Source organism: Nipponia nippon, unplaced genomic scaffold (genome assembly GCF_047370975.1).
Source record: "Nipponia nippon isolate SJK-2023a ecotype South Korea unplaced genomic scaffold, ASM4737097v1 scaffold_1, whole genome shotgun sequence".
Classification (NCBI taxonomy): Eukaryota; Metazoa; Chordata; class Aves; order Pelecaniformes; family Threskiornithidae; genus Nipponia; species Nipponia nippon.
In genome coordinates, this window is record NW_028262290.1 from 76413350 (window position 1) to 76434448 (window position 21099).

Consider the following 21099-nt stretch of genomic DNA (forward strand, 5'->3'; position numbering starts at 1 on the left):
ATTCACTGTGTCACAGGACAGAGAGACCACTAGCACAGCGGGAGGCAAACGTCTGAGGCCGGCGAGGCAGCACAGCGACGCGGTGCTGGCGCCTTATCGTTTTGCTTGAGAGAGCTAAAGTCTTTACCACAGGCTGCAACATGGCGAAGAGGGGGCAACAGATAAAATTGAAGGCTTCTTAATGAGAGTTCTCAGCTGGCTTTTAAAAGGGAAACAAAAATAACAGAAAGAAGAGTAGTAGCAGGAACTGCTGGGGCACACCTGCAGGTAGAGCAGACTGGTGCTGACGGATAAGGAGATCCTCCCTGCGGGGTCCGTGCTGCCCCTCCTTTGACTCCAAGTGCCAATCAGCCCTTGGCAGCCAATTTCTTCCCTACTCTAATTTTGGCTTTCAATCAAATGTATATAATTCCAGAAACACAGGCGTCCCCAGATAAGCTATCTCCCGCGGGACAACCGGTGTGAGGAGCTCCACCCATGTCATCGCCCGCCACTGCCATTTCCTCCCACTGCTGGGCGCCCCGCTGCTGCCCGCGGGGAGGTACCCGGTGTCCCACAGCCTGTGCCAGCGCCTGCCGGCGTGCACGGCTCGGCTTCAGCTGCGAGGAGCAGGGAGCTGTGCTCACTTCATTGCAAAACACATCAACATGGTTTTCCGGGGGCTGCAATGAGATCAAACCATAGGGAATGCAAACAAGTGAACAAAACAACCGACAAAGTATGTCCTCTCTAGGTACAAAAAGTGGCTCTTGCTCCATGGTGCAGACTCCCAGTAACCTCCCGTTAGTTACCTATGGGAATCCTCTAATGCACCAGTAAAGATGGACAGGTTAAAGACAGATTCAAGCAATGCCCCTGAAATCTACTCCCGCACTTAAAGCTAAGTGCTTTTAATGTATCTTTCTGAATTTGTGTTTCAGCAGGAAACCATCTGTAACCAAGCCAAGGGGCTGATCTAGTTCATATTTATTGTCTTTGTTGTGCTACTCGCTGGTACGTTTTGTACTGGATTTAAGTTGTTTTTTCAAAGGATTGTTAACTACCTGCTTGCTTGATGTTCATCCTCTGAATTACCAGTAAAAGTAAGTTTTAAAGGCGAGAGAAAGAGCATTATCAAGAAAAGCCATGCTAAACCTATTTCTCAAGTTCCACATGCATGTGTAACCCATGCTTCCTCTATACAAAGTGCTCTGCGTCTTTTATTGGCTGCATGATGGAGAAGCTAAGGGAACTGCTGCAGGCTTGCCGGTAACAGACTTTATTGACACTCTTCTGTTTTGAGAAGTAAGCTGGGAAGATTTTCAAACTGGAGGGAAAGGTTTGCTGACAAACGATGGCAAGAACAGAGCTTCTCATCCTCAACGTCTTTGTCTCTTCTGCTTCCATCAAATATTTTTGATGTGGGCATTACAGGATGAGGAAGTAGCAAAAGGGCATTTAGCAAGAAATTTTTAAAAAGCAAAGTAATGTCTGGTACCTGTGAAGCTGTGTTCTCCAGAAACACTATAGGCACAAACATTGCAGCTTATGCTCTTCCCCACACAGCAACAGTTACCCAAGAGAAGCAGAGCCTCAGACATACGATAATCTAACATTTATAAGGCATCCTCCTTCTCTAATCCTTCCACAAAGTGTGCTTTGGTGAAATTCATGGGTGTTAACCTGTCCTCAACCAATGCAACAAAACTCTAGCTAATGGCAGTCACATGTGGCAGCCTGGGAGAATGTGAAAAGAGTGTGCACCCACAAAGATTAGTGTTTTGGAGAAGAGGAGCGACTATGTTGAGAGTTAACAGGGAGACCAAAGAAGCTCCTCATAGATGGGAAAGGCAGGCAGGTTCTTGCTGTCTTGGCTGGAAGTTGTCCTTACCCTGCTGCAAACCCAGGGGTTACTGTGGGGATCCCTAGCCAAAGCAAAGGGCTTAACAAATGCAGAAATATGAGTAAAGCACAGCTATACACTTAAGGTGATCAGTTACATACAAATGATGTGAACTGTAGCTGGAGAGGGAATGTTAAGCCTGCCTGACCAAGAGAAAACCTTGTGAAATCTGAACATGTACAGAGGGTATCGGTCAGACCTATGCGAGCTGAAGACAGCAGTCGTTATACCGCAGAAGAAAGCTACCACTTGGGAGCAATGAAGCGTCCTTGGGTCTACAGTAGGGAGGGGAGGACACAGCTCCTAGGCTCGCCGTACAGCCAGCGCGGTGCGTGGGCAGGCACAAGGACAGGCAGGGAGATGAACTGTTTTGTATATTTCTTCAGAGCACCTAAATTTGCCTTGCGCTGAATGCAAAATTAGCCCTTGCAAACCTTCCCCTTTTCATGCTCCAGCTCAGTGAGCTGCTTACACGTCTTTAATTTTGTCCCTGGAGTGGGTGGCACAGAGCTACCCTGGCTCAGGATCAGGCCCTCGCAAGTCCACCCATGCGAACGTTTAATGTGCTATGCCTTCGCTGTCAGTGAGACAGATGCAGGGACTTTTACCAGGGACTGTTTAGCTACCATGATGATGTCTTGAGTGCTATTTTACACAAGTGTCCATAGTTCCCCAGCTGTCAAAGGGTCAGTAGATCTAAAATTAGACCAAGCAGCTGTGTTTAGGTTTTGGGAGGTGCCTATGGGTGCTGTGCCAAGGCTGTGCACTGTCAGTCTCCTCTTTCAAGAAGAGGTCAGAGGATGAAATGGAGAGGAACCTAACCATTTCAGCACTTGAGAGGGAATACTTTATGACAATTTTATCATCTTGCCTACTCAGAAAACAAATGGCAGAGCAGAGTCCTCTGTGTCCCCCTCACGAGACAGGGGGAAAAAACCTCAGGGATACTGAAAGTTCATTTTAGACTAAAGCAGATCAAATGTAGTCATCGCTTTATGAGTGATAAAGTAGATGATCTCTCTCTCGTGCAAAGAAGGTAATCCTGAGGTAGCCTGCTTTAGATCTGTTAATCCTGAGTGCTCAGTTATTTTTCTAGAAGTATCCATCTGAGGCTATTGAAGTTTTTTCTTTTTGGGTTGTGGAAATATTGCCAGAAGGTTTTGCAATGTAAACAGTTGTTTACTTGATTACAGTGTGCTCAACAGTCCAGTGAAAGGAAACCCTAATCTACATCTTCTGGGGAAGAGGCATAAATTGTTCTACACAAATTCTAAAGAAATTCTCTGAATATGGACATACAAGATAGCTCCTGAGGAGGAAAATGTCAGGACAAAATTAATTCTTTCCCACCATGTACTGCAGCCAATGCTTTCCTACATGGACCTGGAGTCCCCCTCAGGCAATCAGTCCTCTGTGCTGAAATGGCAAGAAACCCCAAATGATGCTGGGAGACTCTCAAACACTCAGAGATCTGAGTGTCAGCTGAATGAGTCAATCATTCAGCAAACTCAGTTCAGTCCACATTTTTAAAAGACTTCTTGTCTTTCCTCACTTCCTTGGCCATTTTTCATGCCTGCTGTTTCCTTGTTTTTACCTCAGGAAAAACAAGCCCTCCTTCCTTTCCCTGAACAGAATCCAGCCTTAACCATATTAGCACTATGAGAAGTCATCTCTGACATTGGATGCCTCTTCTGTGAGGCATCCAACAATTGTAAAGTTGTATACTGTTTCCTTGGGTCTTTGAACACAGTACTGAGAGAAAAACCCAGATTTCACTAGCTTTCTACAACAGCTGACTCAAAAAGAAGGAGAGATTATTAAAAAAATCCCATTTTCTCAGAAAGATGTAGGGAAAAATATGACAGTTCAGGCTAAACAATTTTCTATATGTAAAAGGTATTACATCAGGAAGAGAATCCTAGCTGAACTTCCTAGCTCTGCTCTGCAAACACACCTCAGCTGTGATTTGAAACTACTGAATTTAGGATTCCCTATTCCTGTCCTGAAGGGTATGTCCAAAATCAGAAAGGAACCGTGCCGCAGAAGGGAACTCCAGCGGAGGTTTAGTTGGGTTTCTGGTGCGGGTATCATCATGCTTCCAGAGGAGAAAGGCCAATATGGCAATGCACTTTGGCACAGCTTCCTCAAACTCTGAACAGATCTTCAGCAATGCTTAAAGCTGGTGAATGTAAAAGGGTTTTAAAATTATTTTACCACTCTTGAACGTGTAATATGACATTTGAAACTCACTGGAAACACAGTCAAGATCACAATCACCATGCTGAATATCACTATCTTACATCAAAATGCAACCGTTTTCTTAACATGGATAGATCAACAAAGCATCCAAGCCAACATGCTGCTGGCAGAGCTTCAAGGGAAAAGGCTTTCAAAATAATAGTCAAATTAAATGGTCTCCAGTAGCACCACTCTAGACTAAATTTTCATAAGGAGCCCAAAACTGACTATTATGAACAGGAGAAACCTATATAACTCAGACCACAGAAATTTTTCCATCAAGGCCTTCATTTCTGGCTGAGGTATAGAAGAGAATAATCTAATATAGTTTAACCAGCTAATAATCTAATATAATAAGAATAATCTAATATATCTAATATAATCTAAGAATAATCTAATATAGTTTAACCAGCATTCAAATACTGCTTAAATTTCACTAAACTCTTCCACTCATTTCAATACACCTACCAATTATTTTAACATTTGTCCATCAACAAAAGATTTTTACAAAAGCAACTAATGTTTTGGGGCTCTCCAACTTCAGACGCTAATGAAAACTAGATTGTCAGAAAACAGATCAGCCTGGAAAACACTGATCACAGAGCAATCAGACCACTATCTCAAGCCCCATATCTGAATTCTAGGCATCCAATCACCTCTGAAAATCAGGACCACCCTCTGTTTAGCATGCACGTGCAGGCAGGCATTTCTTAGCTACTCACAAACTCTGTTTGCCATAACCTCTAAGTTGATCAGTGGAGAAGCAGTTAACAAAAAGACATGTATTGGCATATTCTGATTTCAAAGCTCAGAGCCAGTTCAGGCATTGCTTCCCAATCTGCAGCAGAGGGAGACTATCAAAGCCCTGTTCCACTTCAGCACCCCACAGACTGCAAGCAACTGTGCGGCAGTGGAGAGCAATTTTGAACTATCCAAATGATTTGGGAGTTTAAGTCTCCTTGACTTTTAGTGGTATTCAGATTTTTAAAACAACCTGAGCTTCTCATGGAGGGTGGAGAAACAGCAAACCCACACTGAGAATGCTATTGAACTTGAGTCCAGTCGCAGCCATAGCTGAGAAACATCACAGCTTCCCCCTTGTCCGGCTTAACAGGAAACCTATATCTACTGTTCCTCTAACTCCTTCCACAAACACACAGAGCAGTCTGGACATTTTACCCATTTCCTCCCAACCCACAGTTGTTTACCTCCTTAGCATCTGTCATGGCCTAGAAGTTTGGAGCAAGTCCTACACCAGTTGCTATGATGTAAATTTAAATCATCAGAGTTGAAAGGCTTCTAGGGGACCCCAGACAAAAAAAAAAGGGAAAAAAAGAGAAGAGAGAGAAGAGAAGAGAAGAGAAGAGAAGAGAAGAGAAGAGAAGAGAAGAGAAGAGAAGAGAAGAGAAGAGAAGAGAAGAGAAGAGAAGAGAAGAGAAGAGAAGAGAAGAAGAAAAGAAAAAGAAAAGAAAAGAAAAGAAAAGAAAAGAAAAGAAAAGAAAAGAAAAGAAAAGAAAAGAAAAGAAAAGAAAAGAAAAGAAAAGAAAAGAAAAGAAAAGAAAAGAAAAGAAAAGAAAAGAAAAGAAAAGAAAAGAAAAGAAAAGAAAAGAAAAGAAAAGAAAAGAAAAGAAAAGAAAAGAAAAGAAAAGAAAAGACCTGTAATTAATGGGTAGCCTAGGAAGTAGCTGGAGCAAGGTCCATGGGAGCGAGTTTTCCCAGCTGTCTTGTATCTCAAGAAAGCTACAGCACCACCTCATTTTCATCCATGGTATCTTCCAAACGTTTACTTCACACACAGATGTGGGCACTAAGAAAAATTTTTCCTTTGAGTTTTGTTTTCTTTTTCTTTTTTTTTTTTTTTTTTTTGTTGAAAGGGCAATGCTATGAGCTGTGCGCAATACAGGCCTAGAGGTCTGCTCAGCTTTCATGTCTCCACAAGCAAGTTCAGAAACACATCAGGGCTATATCTCCTCTGTGGCAGCAGTATTGTGGGAGACCCTTAGACTGACACAGACTGCCATCTCCCCTTTGCATTCAAAGACACAGTGATGATTCAGTTTGGGATTATCTTAAACTATGTGGAAAGCCGGTGTCCCAAGTTCCCGAGCTGGAAACCTTGTGACTTTCTGTCATTTCCCTTCCCTATTTATAAATCTCTCCCTTCTTTCCCTCAGTGCCCCACTCCTGCCTCTCCACCCTGACCTGCTTCTGCACACTCCCGGAGGTGAAACCGAAGAGCTGCAGTTGTGACACTGCAGTTTGTGTGTCATATTGTAACTGGGTTTCCACATCCTCCTCACTCTGTTGTAAAAGCACTCGAAGAGGAAGAAGGGCAAATAATGAAATATAGGAAAGCAGGAAAAGAGGAAGCAGCCGAGAGACAGCAGCCCAACTGAAATGCTAAGAATTATGGAGAAGTGACAGAAAGGGAAGCACAGACCAGGAATTATACTTGGTGGCTTAGCAGAAAAAAAATTTAAAACAAACGAAAAATATATAGGCTTAGCCTTTTCTGCCTCTGCAGCAATCTTCTAAATTATTATTCCTTTCCGACTTTCGCCCACTTGACCTGTATTCCCCTTCCCACCTACTTTAAGACAGCTATCAAACTGTGCTGCTCTGTGTGTGGCTGGAATTCACCAGACCTGAACCAACCACCACCTCCGTCCTTATCTTCATATCAACCAAGAGGAGGGACTCCTCAAATCACTCTCAGAAAGAGAAGAGGGAAATCAAACATGAAGAAAAGGCCTCAAAATGCCTAGCCTCAGGGTGGGAAGGCTCTATTAGGCAATGGTCTTATTTGCTGAAGGCAGCCATGGAAGACAGAGTGATGGAAGAGTACAGAAGGAAATTGACTAAAGCAGAGTAGGGATTGCCTAACTGGGCAATCCTGCCCGGCTGCCAGCGGATGGAGAAGACACTTAGGAAGTCCTTCCACTGAGATCATGTACCGTTCTGTCCCGCTCGTTCAGAATGAAACTTGGCCAGAGCAGAAAGCGTTTGAAATTCACATGAAGAATTTTCTCTTCTCCATTTGCAGGCAAGAGAAATACAAAGCAGAACATGAACCTCTTTAAGAACAGAGTGGGACCCAGCTTTTTACACTCTCCCATTTCTCAGGTACTTTTCAGCAAGAATTTGTCTGATAAAGGGCTGAGTAGAAAGTCAAAACTTGAGAAATTACCTTCTATAGATATCACAACACTAACAGTTATGCATCCCTTTTGAGTCAAGCTCCAGTCTTTATCTTATCCAGTGCCTAACTGAATTTTGTAGTTTCTCAGGAAGATAGTGGTGAAATCCCACATGTAAATGAAGACAGGAGTGTGACACAAAGGTGTACTGCGGTATAATTATTTGTTCATCACTGCATGAAAGCTACCCTGTTGGAAGAGCCCGTTCAAAGCCATTTGTGGCTATTCCCCCACAAAGGAGGCTGTCAGGAGGTGATAAGAAATGGGTATTAGTGAGGCTTCACTTTCTTTGAAACATTCTTGCACAGAGAATATCAACAGGCTCAGCTATTTTCCCTACCATTTATCTGTGAATTAGGAAATATCTTCTGGGCCACTCCATCAGCGTTTAGTTCTCCAGCTAAAGTTAATGTATTTTGGGACGTGCGGGACAGAGGAGAGATGACTTTACCTGCGTAGGAAGGAGTTAGCAGTTTCCTCTTGCAAACAGCAGCAGTCCCTTAGATGTTGTGACTGTTGGAGACCTGCACTGCATGTCCCATCCTGCAGCTCTGACTGCTCTTCCACTTCCCTACAGATATAGCACCATTACCTCTAGTTCACAGTGGCATTGTTTATAGACTGCATTCTTTTTCTAGGGATGGCAGGGTGACCAAACCATGTAATACCCATGGACACGTATGTGAGAGGAACTATGACCATTGTGAAGGTTTGGCCTAGCTTGTCCTGTCCTACCTATTACAGAGAAGAGCTGGTGTATATTTTGGGTTTGAGGGCCATGACCTGCCTTCTTCTGGCTTTACTAGTTCTGGTCTGGTTTTAACTGCAGTGGAGCACGTCTTGATTTAGTTCAGCATTTCCAAAGACAAAAACCAGTCATGCAGCTGTTCAAGAAACAATGCTATGTCAAGTCAAATGAGTATTGTAAGAGAGAACTTAGCTATGGATGTTCTCCACAGCAAATGGATGCAATTTTTCTATTTGATTTTGGATGAGAAATGTCACGCAAAAGAGGCAGAAATATGATCATTTTCCTGTCAAGCCAGTCATAACGTTACGTACTGTTAAACCAGGACAGCTGGAAACAGCTAGCATTGGCCTCTACTGCAATCCTAGCCATAAGGAAAGGCATGAGTAGTTTGCTTGGTTAAGGAGCAATACCACAAGGGGGTTTTTGCTGATGTAAACTTGGAAAAAGGAGAATGTTAAATACCAACAGAAATGGGCAATACTTGGTCCAGAACTATTCTCAGTTTCTCACCGATTATAAATAGTACTTATCTTTTAATAATTTTCTTCCTCACAAAGAGCAGCCTTCTGCTTCAGCCTATAGAGAATTTGACAACAAACAAAAGTTTATGGCCTCAAAGAGGGACAAGGCACTGGATGCAGACTGAGGAAATCTAGGTTTAATTCCTAGCTCGGCCACAGGCTTCCTGTGTGGCCAGGGGAAAGGCACTTAATCCATCATGTGCCCTTACTTCCCTATCTGCACATTTTTCAATTCTTTTTTAATGGGGATAAGATTTTTTCTTTTTTTTTTTAATGAGGAAGCTCAAAAGCTATGTTGCTGTCTAGAGTGATTCCTACATGAGTGATCCTACATGCCTTTCAGGTGTCCTAACACATGAGGCTGAAATCTGGCCGTGCACTGATCACTGTCCTGGCATGTGTCCCACAGAAGGTGACTAGGGACCATGGGGCAGGCAGCAGTTGTAGCTCGAGAGGCTGCATCACTTAGGTATTTGTGAAAATGCTGCCCAAAATCTGTAATGTGTCCTACAGAATTATACAAAGGTGTAATTATTGTCCAGCTTAATAAACCTCGGTTACACCCATAAAATACTGGATATCAAGTGCTTGGAGCCCTCAGCCAGCTATCCCTTATCTGAGATTGCTCAAGGTCAAAAAGTAGGCTTTTTCTTCCTCAGACTAATGATGCAGGAGCGGGAAAGGAATGATATTTTTCCTCAGCTGGCCTTTTCCATGCTACCACTCTGTTCCAAGAGAGATGTAAGAATCCAAAAGGCAACTACTTCAAGAAAAAAAAAAAAAGCATAAGCTCTTTAAAATATCCAAACCAGTTTTTAATTTCCCGCCACACTGCAGTCAGCATGGCAGAAGTTATCAGTGGTCTGAGAAAGGAAACAAGAGAGGGGCTCAGCCTGTACCTTTTTTGTAGGAAATGACTAAATACCGAAAAATGTGTCATCTCCAGTTCAGCTTCGTAGCGCTTCTCATACATGTTCAGTTATGAGGTGTGAAATCTCACTCCAAAAACAAACTGCTACAGTATTTTTTTTTTTGTAATGCAAAAGATCTTCGGAAACATCTCAGCAAAAAGAAAAGCCTGGCCGAGAGTATGGATTCGATCCTCTGAAATTTGGGCTTATATCCCAACTTCACCCTCAGCTGCTCACCCTCCCAGGACCCGCCTCACTCAGTGCTCTGTCACACCAGCACCAGGCTGTAATTCCACTCATTGCAGTGGCATGATCCAGGACTCCTGCCTGTACAAATCAAGCACGGAGCTGGAAATCAGCCCTCCCCTTTTTCCAAAAGTCCAAGTGATACAATGAATTGCTCCTCCGTACTAAGGTCTAGACTAATTAGAAGTCAGGAAATTAATTATTTCCTGATTCCCAAAATGATCTAATCATTCACTGCCAATACTTATTTTATTCCCTCATGTACCATCACCGAATCCTTCATTTATTTATGTTTACTTGTTTTATATTTTTCAATCTCACTTTTCAAGCTAAAGTGACACATGGTTTAAAACAAAGATGAGTACTTTGAACCAAACCAATCCCGCTGCACCCTGGAATAACACGCAAGACTCTTTTGCTGCAGCTACTAGAAAAACAAATTTGTTCTCTGGTCTCCAGAATACTATTTATGGTTTATATTCCACAGCACAATTGATTACATCTCATTGTGCCCTACCTCACACTTATCTCAGCTAGGACTTGTAAGGCTTAATTAATCAATCATGTACATATAGCCTTAATTAGACTGTAAACCCTTTGAGGCGTGCTGTTGGTGTTTGTGCAGTGTCTAGAGCAACAGAACTCTTCCTTTTCTAGGAACCCTGTGCCACAACACAAATTGATAGATAAAAACAACAAAACAATTGGAGAGAAATGGCAGTAGAAACACCCAAAGCTTAATTCAATCCCCTTCCCAGTCTTACATAAACAGTAAGAGCTAATATGGACAGAGGACACGCAATTATATGCAACTAGAACAAGATCTGTGCTGTGAAAAACTGGTGCCAGGCATTCAGTGAATGATCAAAACCTGGCCTCCCATAAGTGTTGATGATCTGTCCAGGCTGTCATCATTGGCATTTCCTGCCCTCTCAGCATTTATGGAATATTTGAAAGTGTCTAGCAGGCAAAGTTTCTGTCAAACTTCCTCTCTGCTCCTAGTCGCGTGTCCTAGACAGTGTAAGTGCCTTTTACTTGGAGAAATCCTTTTGTTGCTTTTTAAAGCATCTGCCCAGTTTATGCTTAAAGCACTTTTCAAATATTGCAAAGGAACAGACGTTGCGTTACATTTTGACCTGTTACACATTAGGAAACCTTCTTCTTTCCCATGAACTACCAAGTTGCAACTGCTTGTTGCTACCAAGCCAGAGAGAGTGCATCAGTACTACTCAATCCAGGATTCATAATGCATCTACATTTCATACTAACACCCAGACAGTGTGGCTGGACTAAGAGTGAGGCAAATGGAAAGTGTGAGAAATCTTCCCCATTAGAATGCAAAGCAGCTCTACAGAAGTTGCTATTTCTTATTAGCTAAGGTAAACTTTGATATCTGTGCCATGGCCATGCTGCACTGTGGAGTATAGTGTGAGGTCGAGAAAGCAAATGAAGTCCTGCTAACTCCACCACCTAGGAACACATACATCTGGAAACACAGTTTGGGCTATTGGGTTATACAGGCTGAACCAGGTCATGGCCAGGCAAGTTTGTCAGAGCAAGTGTGCAGACTTCGTCTTCAGAAAATTAACCTTTACCTGGTAAACTGGTCAGCAACCAGAGACAAAACATGGGACTGATGAATGATGCTTTGTTCATTTGGAGGAGAGCATCTCAAGGAAAGTTGCTTCTGCCTTGTCCAACACAAAGAGAAAAAATCATGTTGGCTGAGTATTTCTGAGCACATAAGCCACTCAAATCCCAGTGATCCCAGTATCCTACTGGCAGGCCTTTGGACTCTTGGAAACTGTTAGACATCAAGATTGTCACTTGCATCACAGCAGTGCTGAGAGCTCTCCTTGCCACCAGGACAAATGAAGCATGGCTCATCCACAGCTTCAAATTCCTTTACCTCAAAGGCACCATGGAGTCCCAGCGAAGCTGATGTGAGCCACAGGCTCACACCTTCAGGGTAACGTGCTTCTCAAGTGTTCGTAGAAGAGAACGTTAAAAGTTTCATTTTCTGTTGTCATCCTTTTTATCGAATGAATGTGCAGTGGCTGTTAGTAGTGCAGGACTGTGGCATGCTGCGGCAAACCTTCCCAGCAAGTCTTGTGAAATTTGTTTCTGCTGATGCAAATGTGCTATTTGCTAGAGCTCCCCATTGCTATCTGATGAACTCCCATCCTATGCCTGAATGTGAAAAACACAACCCACAGCCCAGAATGTGTGGATCGCTGTGTTCTCAGGAAGTATGCAACTAATATAACTATTTGTGCTCTGTCTCACTGAGGGTAAAAAAGAGGGGTGAAAAAAACCACCATTGTACAGCAAACACCAGTCCTCACACAGGAAGGCCAGGGACTGCATTTTGCTCAACTAGCCTGGCCTTCATGAGGGGTTATATTTTGCACTCAGCTGTAGCTCCCCAAGATGTGCATAAGGAGATTCCCTGAATATCACTGTTGCTTTCTGGGACGGGAGAGCAGAAGGGTCCATCACTACATCTGTTACAGTGGTTCTTTTAATTATGCTTTTGCATTCGTTATTCAGTTAGCTACTGAAACATCTCTAAGAAAGTTATCGAGTTAGGCATGCATCAGTTTTTAGTGGAAAGCTGTATCTCAAATGAGAGATACAAGATATTATATCTGTATTTTCCATTAGATTATTTCAATATGTCAGCCATCTATCCCTCTGCTGTGAGGACCAGACATCCCCCAAAGCTTCGCTGTGCAATCCCAGATTTGGTGTAAGACTGTAAAAGAATGTTCTGGAAAAACCATTTCATCGAAGTATCCCTCACTCTCCATTATAGACCTTACCTGAGTAACACTGTAAGAAATTAAGTGAATAAAACATCTGAACATGGGAAGGAACAGCACTTATGAACTGAGGGGGAGGATCCCGAGAGCCCATGTACCCCTTCACTGCTGAGCCAGCAGCAGCAGGCAGGAGAGCTCTCTGGGGCATCGCCTCGGATGAGGAACGCTAGCGGAAAGGATTGAGAGGGGGGGTGTGTGTCTCTCTCTCGTTTCCCCAGCTCCCCCTTTCTTCATGAACTCCTTGGTGGTCCTTTTAGTACCATGACCCTGTCTGCTTTCACAGCCACCTCTACACAGACGGTCAAAGCCACAACGGGTACAAGCCAGTCTTCCTCAGCTGCTGCCCACTTCCCAAATGGAATTTACACTTAGGTTTCTTATAGGGATACAGACAAATTAGCAGGAACTAACCTTTTCCTCTTTTAGGTTTGAAAAAAAAATATTTTTATGACATGCATTTATTTTGCAGCGTAGATGTTTGATAGGTCGTTTCTTTCGCTCTTAAAAAGAATGAAAAGCTCAGCTTTCAAGATAAATGCTCTTTTGCATACGTGTGCTGGTTTTTAGGTTTTTGCACAGACACACACAAAGAAGAATTTGACTTTGCAGACATATAATTTTATGTGTGCTGACAGACATATCTTTGTATGTACATGTGTGTATGTGTGTGCATTTACACAAGTGAAAGAGAGAAAATTGAATAAATGGCTCCTGATGGCTGGAAAATACATTGGCATTTCAAACTTCAAAGGGAGTATTAAAGAGAAGAAATGAATTACAAAAAGTTTTAAAAATGAAAAATGTTTTTGCATTGTTTCCTTAACACCAAGGGCTAAATCATGCATTGTATCAATAAGTCTCTTTCATGGTAGAGCTTATTGACAATGGTTACACTGTATAGCGAATGTACAGACTCATTAATGTGTAATTACAGAATAAACAATATCAGACTTCTCTAGTCTGTTTTGCAAGGAGAAAAAAAAATCCACTTAACACCACAATAAGCCTGTGGTAGGATACCAGTTTTACTAGGATCTACTAGGAATGTGGTGGTAAGATTAAACAAACGTGTTGCTACACCAGTGGTAATGCCTCATTACCATTATACCTTCCTCGTCTTTTACATGTGTTGGGTTCCAGAGCCACTGAAGTGTTTTGCTAGCACAATTGTCATTTCTCATTTTTATTTCTACTTGCCATTATGTGGACAAATGGGGAGGAATCTCAACCCCTCCCCAGAAAAGCGTAGTTCCCATTTGACTTCTAGATAAATTGTTGTAGGTCCACACCTGCAGCAGACAAAGTCCCAGCGACTACGCTGGCAATCAGAGCTTCCCCACCTCCCCTCCAATGTCTAGCGACAGGAGGTGCCAGTTACAAAATGATTTGGATTCTGGGAGAAAAAAGGATGAACCCCGACTCAGAAAGGAAGGCGCCATGTCAGTGCGGAAGGGATGTTCTCACCCCTTCGCTCATGGCTTCAGCCTGGGGAAACCAGGAGGGGTGGTCTGCTCAGGAAAGACAGAGACATTCATAGCCCGAATTGTGAATACAGCCAGCTGGGGGTCGGGGTAGAAATGGGTCATGGACAATTTGACACTTCCCTCAGCCACCTACGTGTTTCTTCCCCTTTGCAAATCTGGGCACAAAAACTGAGCAGTGGGTCTCAGTCCGCCCCACAATAAGGCAAATAAACTTTTCATAATGAACTCTATATATGCATGTGCTGTTCTCCCCTGAAAATAAATTCTTATAAGGAAAGACCCAGAAAGTTTTCTCCAAAACCCAGATGCAGCACAAGGAGTGCAGAAACAGCAGTGTTCTCTAGCTGGCAGTCGCCATTTTGGTGCTAATGAAACCATCCAGCTTCAACACCAACCACTGCCACCACTTCCGAGCATTGCAACACATATTCATAGCAGGAAAAAACAGGCTCAATAACTAACTCAGTTCATATAATGCTGAGGTGCACAATACTGTGAATGAGAACGGACTGATCTCCCTCCAAAAAAACCCTAAGCCCTCATTAAAAATCAGAATGCAAAGCTCTTAGCTTAGACAAAAACCAAAACACAAAAACCACCAAAGATTTGGGAAGTTCAAATCCATAGCGGGGATGTTGGCTGATCACAGCTTCTTACAAATACAGGATGCTTTTAAATGATGAAATATGGAGAATGAATATTTCCTCTTCTATTAATTGCAACACAAGCTGAAAGTGTCGCCAACTTCAGTCAAAACCCACCTTTCCATTGCATTAAACATTTCTGGTACGTTACTTAATCAGCAGGGAGGGCAAAATCATGTGCAGATACTCTCTGTTATATGAAGGAATTAGCATTCCTTTTAAAGCTCTCAATTTTATTTTTTTTTTAAAGGAGGGGTCAGGGAGCAGGCGAGTTCTTATGTCGTTCCATAAAATAATCTAGAAGTTACTGAAAACTCTGGTAAGAGCCACTTCCTTAGAAGTAACATTTCCAGGGTAAAAAAAACTGGCTTATGTGAAAGTTCTCCTTACTCTTCAGTCTCTTCTCTTTTTTTTTCTCTTTAAACTCTGATATGTGGCTCAGAAGAGTGGAAGTCAATTCATTCTGTCGCATTTCTCCACTTTTGCTACATTTATTACACTTCTCAAATGAGATAATTTTGGACTATCTTTGGGGGAGGAGAAATGGGGGAAATGGAAGGTGAAAACCAAAATGCAAAACATGGTCCTTAACTTTTTTTTGGGGATCAGTCCTGTTTTGGTTGGAAATTGAGAGTAATTCTGTGTTTGCTCTGCATCTACTAATTCTCTGCAAACCTTCAGTGGGGTTCTTAATCCCATTTTTAGGTATGGATTTTGGTATGTTAGGGTTGAAATCTTATTTACATCAAAGGAGTAGGAGTTACTCACTTCCAAAAATCCCATTTGGTGCTTGTGGTGTTACTATGGCTGATGGTGGAATGATAGATTAGATACCTTCTTGGGATCTCTTCTTATGCCTATAACTTAGACACCTAAATGCTTCTGGAGAACATGTCCCTAAACTGCAATGGATACAAGAACTAGGCCCTATTCCTAACTTAAAAATGTGTAAAACCAAAGAAAGAGAAGCACACACCAAATGGGTTGCTTTACTAGGAATTATGTTGCCTGCACGTGCTACTTTACAACACAGAATTCACTTACTGGGGAGGGAGCAGCAGAAAGTGTCTCACATTGCAGGCTGCAGGTCTAACATGCTTTTGGCCTGCTGCTTTGCTGGCTTGCTTATTCAGGGAGGCAGCTAGATGAGGCAGGACAGAGTTTCCAACAAGCTGTCTCTGGAGGCCAAAATCCTGGGGTGCTAGCTGCTCCACTATCACAAGTTAACAGCTTGTTGTGGTCACACTTCTTCACCATAAATGACACGCTGAGAGTGAGCCTGCGCTGGCTGCTATGGCATACCTACCTACTGCACGTGGGGCAAAGCTTCTTCTGGAGAGACCATCTTTTGAGGCTTCAAGAAACCTCACATAGTGAACTCAATGAGAAAGGTTCGGGGACAAACCTCTGTCCTGCTGCAATGAGTGGTGTTTGCTCCTGGCTTTAGGACTACATCTCCAAAAAGGAGCTCTCCCGCTCTTTACCATAAAGGGCTTTTTCTACAGTGGGGAAACCTGTGGTGGCGTGGCCATGCTGTAAATCCTTCCCTGCAAATCTCTAATGAAGGGATGCAGTCACAGTGATGCTGTGTTTGCACATTTTGCTGTGGGACAGAGTCTGGGGAGCTCGCACCTGAGGGGAGAGCAGGTCCTCTGCAGCCAGAAACCGTCTCCTCCCAGGAAGGCACCGTAGCAGGAGTTGAAATTACAGAAATGTGAGGAGAGGCTGAACAAAATCAAAACAGCAGCTTGTTCCAAAACGGCACCTCTGTAGAGGCAGGTGGTGCCTCAGTCCAGCGGTTAAGCTTTTCACTCAGGGTGCACTCCTGAAGAGTACTCAGGTTGAACGAGAAGTTGCTCAAGGGAAAAAGCAAGCCTACAACAAAGAGCAGGCAAGAAAAATAGATAATAGAGGGATGGCTGATGTTGGGAGCTCCATCCAACCTTTTGATGCAGAGTCATTCCCTTAAAATAACCTGAGGTTTAGCAAGCTGCCATTATAGAGGTCCTCCCCAGCTTAAAATATGCCCCCCTTCCAGCCAGAGCCCTGTATTTCTGAGTTGTGCTGCAGCCACGGCTGAGATCCTGCTAGATAATTTTAACTCCCGAGCTAGAATAGGGTTTATCTCTGAGGCACATCTCTTCTGCTCAGATAAAGACAACTTCCTCTAACTGCAGATTAGATCAGCAGGCTCAGTATCCGTACCTAAAAGCCACACAGCTAAACACACTGCATCGCTCCACTTCAAACAACGCTCGCCACTTTCTCAACGCTGAAGAAACAAAACTTGCACAGCTCCCAGGCTTTCCCTGGCTTTTGCACTGATGTTCCCCTCTGAAAACATAGCAGTACCCAGCAGGTGCTCGTGAAATTGGCCACAGCTCCACAAGCTACACAGCTCTGGAGAAATAAGGGAAGAAAACCATAGCTTCACCACCCACTGCAACGTCATGTTGCCACACAGTGGCAACAGAAACCATACTTCTACCAAACGGGCCAGGAGTGGAAAAACTCCTCGTGAAACTACATAGAAATCACTGGAAAAGTACAACTCTCTTTTAGCATCAGTTTTGTTCTCAAGGATTTGATTTTGTCACGCGCTCTGGTTGCATCAGAGGACAAATTTTTATGTGCCTGCTTACACAGTGGCTCTGCCCCGGCTTTGCATGGGCTGAGTTAACTGCGCGAATACAGCACAGCCTAGGCTGGGACTGCGGCGGCTCTCCTTTCCAGACTGGCTCACCCTCCCTTCGAGAAACTACTTTCAAGTTTGTTTTGAAAATGTTCACCTTCCATTACTTGCAGCAAGCATTTTTAAATTTGAGAAAGGAATTTGCCTTCAGTAAGAGGGCTGGTTTCCACTGGCCTTGTGAAAATTCATGCATATTTTGCAAAGTCCTAAGTCATTACATTGAGCAGAGCTTGTCTCTGGCAGTGTGACTAATTCCTCAGCTTCACAATGGCCCCGTATACCTGGGTATTCTGCACCTCACTCTAGCACACTGTTTCACACTATGCACATGCAAAACATACCTCTGAAGGCTGGTATATACTGTATATCCCATACAGCATATATAAGGGCATTAATGTAATTCGTCACATGCCTTCTCCCACTAAACCACCCCCACCCTCCTCTATACAAATTCCCAGAAGAGTTTTGCATACAAAATGAAAATAATCCTGACAAAAATATCTCCTGCTTTCCCCTTAAAAACAGATATGTCATACTGGCAGGGTCTCGAGGCATGCAATACCAGTCCATACTGGGGACTGCTACTTTGGGGCTAGAAATAGGGGCTTTGGACCAAATAAGAGGGGAGATTCCCAACTTCCCTATTTTTAAAAGTTCCTAAAATATCTTAGTTACAAGTTTTTCAATTCCTTCAGAAGCCTCCTCAGTTAGACTTTCAAGCCCTGTTTCATTGTGGAGGGTTAAAGACAACTCTTAAAGCTGCCCAAACCATCTTGAAACAAATTTTCTCTCTGCTCTCAGAGCCAGTAGGGCTACATCAGGTGAGACAGCACTTATCAGCAATTGTTTACAACGGCTCATCAGCTCCTACACACTTTCATACCTTTGAGCAACAGAGATGTCCATCTGAAACCTGAGCAAGGAGAACACATTACACAGCCCTCCAGGTTACTTTAGTTCTCTGAATGATTACGTGTCCACGTGCACACATGCCACACATGCATTTTATTACCCATACACAACACACTGCCTTCATAGCCACTGAACTCCTACAGGAGGAGCGCGCAAAGATATTTAGCTCTGGCAGTCTTTTTCCCCAGCCCCTTTCCCTGCCATACAGAAGTGCCAGGGCAGCAGTGAGGTGGACCTGTCCCAAGCAACAGGACCGATTTTGCAAGCTGGGGTGGGGCACTTCCCCTTTTAGCTTTTCTCCCTTCTCCCCTCCTTCTGCAGCCTTTCCACCCTTTCACTCTGCCTCCACCCAGCTATGTGTGAGTTGCAGCAGATTGATGTAATGGCAAGCTGTTGTGGTTGGCCTGGTGGCCCCTCAGCAATGCTTGTGTCCGTTCTTTCAAATGGCTGAGCTCCTTTTAAGGAAATAAAGCACTGAAGCAGCTCAGAGTGAGGACACTTGCCTGCACCAGTAACTGGCTACTTCTGCAGGTTACCACCTCTGAATGCCCATGGCCGGGAGGGAAGACCCCAGGATGCGAAGGCAATGCCAGGTTCCCAGTGATGCCAGGCACCAAGGCTCTGCAGCTACACAGGCTTCTGCTTCAATAGCAGGCTTGTGGGAGGGAGGTAACATCAGTCACTTGACAATTCCCACTGGAGGAGAAAAATGTCAAAAAGCTCTTCCCTTTTAATGTCTCTTCCCATACTAGTGTCCTTTACTTTAAACAAATAGAGAGTTTCTAACAATATAAATCTTATCTGTCTTCTATTGATGTCTAGGATCACCTTGACTTGTTACTTTGGGCATCTTCTGTCAGTTGTCCAACAGTTTCAACCCGATTTTGTGAGATGAGTTCTCCCCACCTCTTCCTCTCAGAAAGCATATCTGTACACATTATATATTGCAGGTCCAGACTGTAATCTGTGACTATGGTGGTGATCACTTTTTTCAGTGAGAAACCCTTGACTTCTGTGTTGGAAGTCTACATGGTCATCTTCAGCATCAGACAGCTGCCTGTGCAGAAATAGTGAGCCCACAGCCTCTTTCTGAGGCCAGTAACACTGTGAGATGGCTTTTTGGTTTTTTACCCACTGATGGCCAGCTACAGTATGGGCAGTTATGGATAAAGGAAGGTACTGCTTGCCTTTCTAGGCAAATGCTACCACTGCAGCAAATGGCTTTTTCTGCATGAAGTAGGGTCCGACCTACAGCTCAGTGAATCATTAGCTTCCCACACATGGCTTGAATTAGGATACAGTCCCAGGACAGAAACAGCCTTAAATTGCAGCTGTCTGCCACATACAGGATGTTCAGGACTGATTATCCACAAAAGGTGCACGCAACATTTAACCTGAAACTTGAACAGAGACAGTAAGAATCAGCAGAAGATATTTCAAATCAGCTCCTATGTTATAGGTTAGCATGGGAAATAGGGCTGTCCATCCAAAATAGGGTGCAAAGCACTAATTCTTAATGGAATGGAATTTCAGTGGGGTGTGTATTTCTAAATAACTTAGATCAAAATTTCAAAAGGATATTTAGGAGACTTAGTAAAACAGAGTCTCTAGTACCTTAAAGAGCTGTGAAAATCTAGCTCTTTGCTTGTCTGAAAACGTTCCCTGTGTTTTCTAGAAAAACTAAATGTAGAGCAGGTGGGTGACCAGAGTAAAAAAATAAAATAGTAAAGAAGTTATAGGTGCCAGATCAGCCTGAGAAGGAAATTTGGGGTGGAGAAGAGGACAAGGAAGGAAGAAGATCTAGTGGACAGAGCAGCAGAAATGAAGTTTGCAGGAGGAAGCTGCTCAACACATAGTAGCATTCTGGGAGTTACAACATTAAAAACATAGCAAGCTCATCAAGGAAATGAAGAGACATAGCAGTGACCAGAACACGTCTTTTAATATGTTTCTGCTTTGCTGTGCTGCTTGGGGTTATTACTAGAAACTGTTGATGACTTTACTTCCACAAATGACCTTTTCACACCCGTTTATCATTTTTGCACTGGTCAGAAGCAAGCCATCTCTTGGGTGCCTCTGTCTGGGGACACAAGTCAAAGCATACATTTCATGAACCTCTGGACACCTCCCTTATGAAATTTGCACCCTCCCTAGTCATTTTAAGTGAGACAACCAAAATCTGAAGGCACCCAATGAAATCTGGCAAGTGAATTGAGTATTTTAACTTCTGAAGTCTACTACACCGCCATTCTCAGAGCAAGAGAGATGTTTCAAATAGTTCTTTCTATCAGGGCTATAGCACCACATACACATCTCAGTCTAGGGTTGGAAGAAGCAAGAAAAGAGATTTTTGAAAACATGCAGAGGAGCTAGAGCCTATCTTTCTTTTCTAAAAATAGTTTATTTCCCCTAATCTTTGACCTTTAAAATGCTAAATTGATGAAAAATGTAATTAATCTTTTGACTCCAGGGTTAAAGGTTTCATGAAGTGTTACTACAAATCTGAGTAAGCAAATGGTCATTTGAACATTTCTATCTCACAGGCTGATTAAAATTAAAAACAGATTTCTCACCTAATTTTAGTAATATGAGGTGAATACTTACTCTTTTCATTTAACAAACCTGCAATTTCCATTGTTACCTCTATAACACTACATGTACAAAAAAGTCCCCCAGAGCCTAGTGGCCCTCTTCCATAAACGTCTGACTCAAATTACCCTTCTTCAGTGCATGCTGTATGGACAGCTGATCTCTCAGGGCATTACAGATTAAGTGGAATGCACTGTAAATCATATGTTG

General features: G+C 43.1%; 1 protein-coding gene across 14 annotated transcripts in view; it reads right to left on the bottom strand.

Moving 5' to 3' along the window:
- IKZF1 (IKAROS family zinc finger 1) overlaps positions 1–21099 on the bottom strand; it is a 72526-nt gene that overhangs the window by 28016 nt on the left and 23411 nt on the right. Inside the window, exon 1 of one of the 14 annotated variants that reach the window (XM_087760265.1) lies at positions 7769–7888. The exons of the other annotated variants lie outside the window; for them this stretch is intronic. The gene's annotated coding sequence lies outside the window, so the exon portion shown is untranslated. Of the gene's footprint in view, positions 1–7768; positions 7889–21099 lie in introns of those variants that run through there. 14 annotated transcript variants of the gene reach the window in all.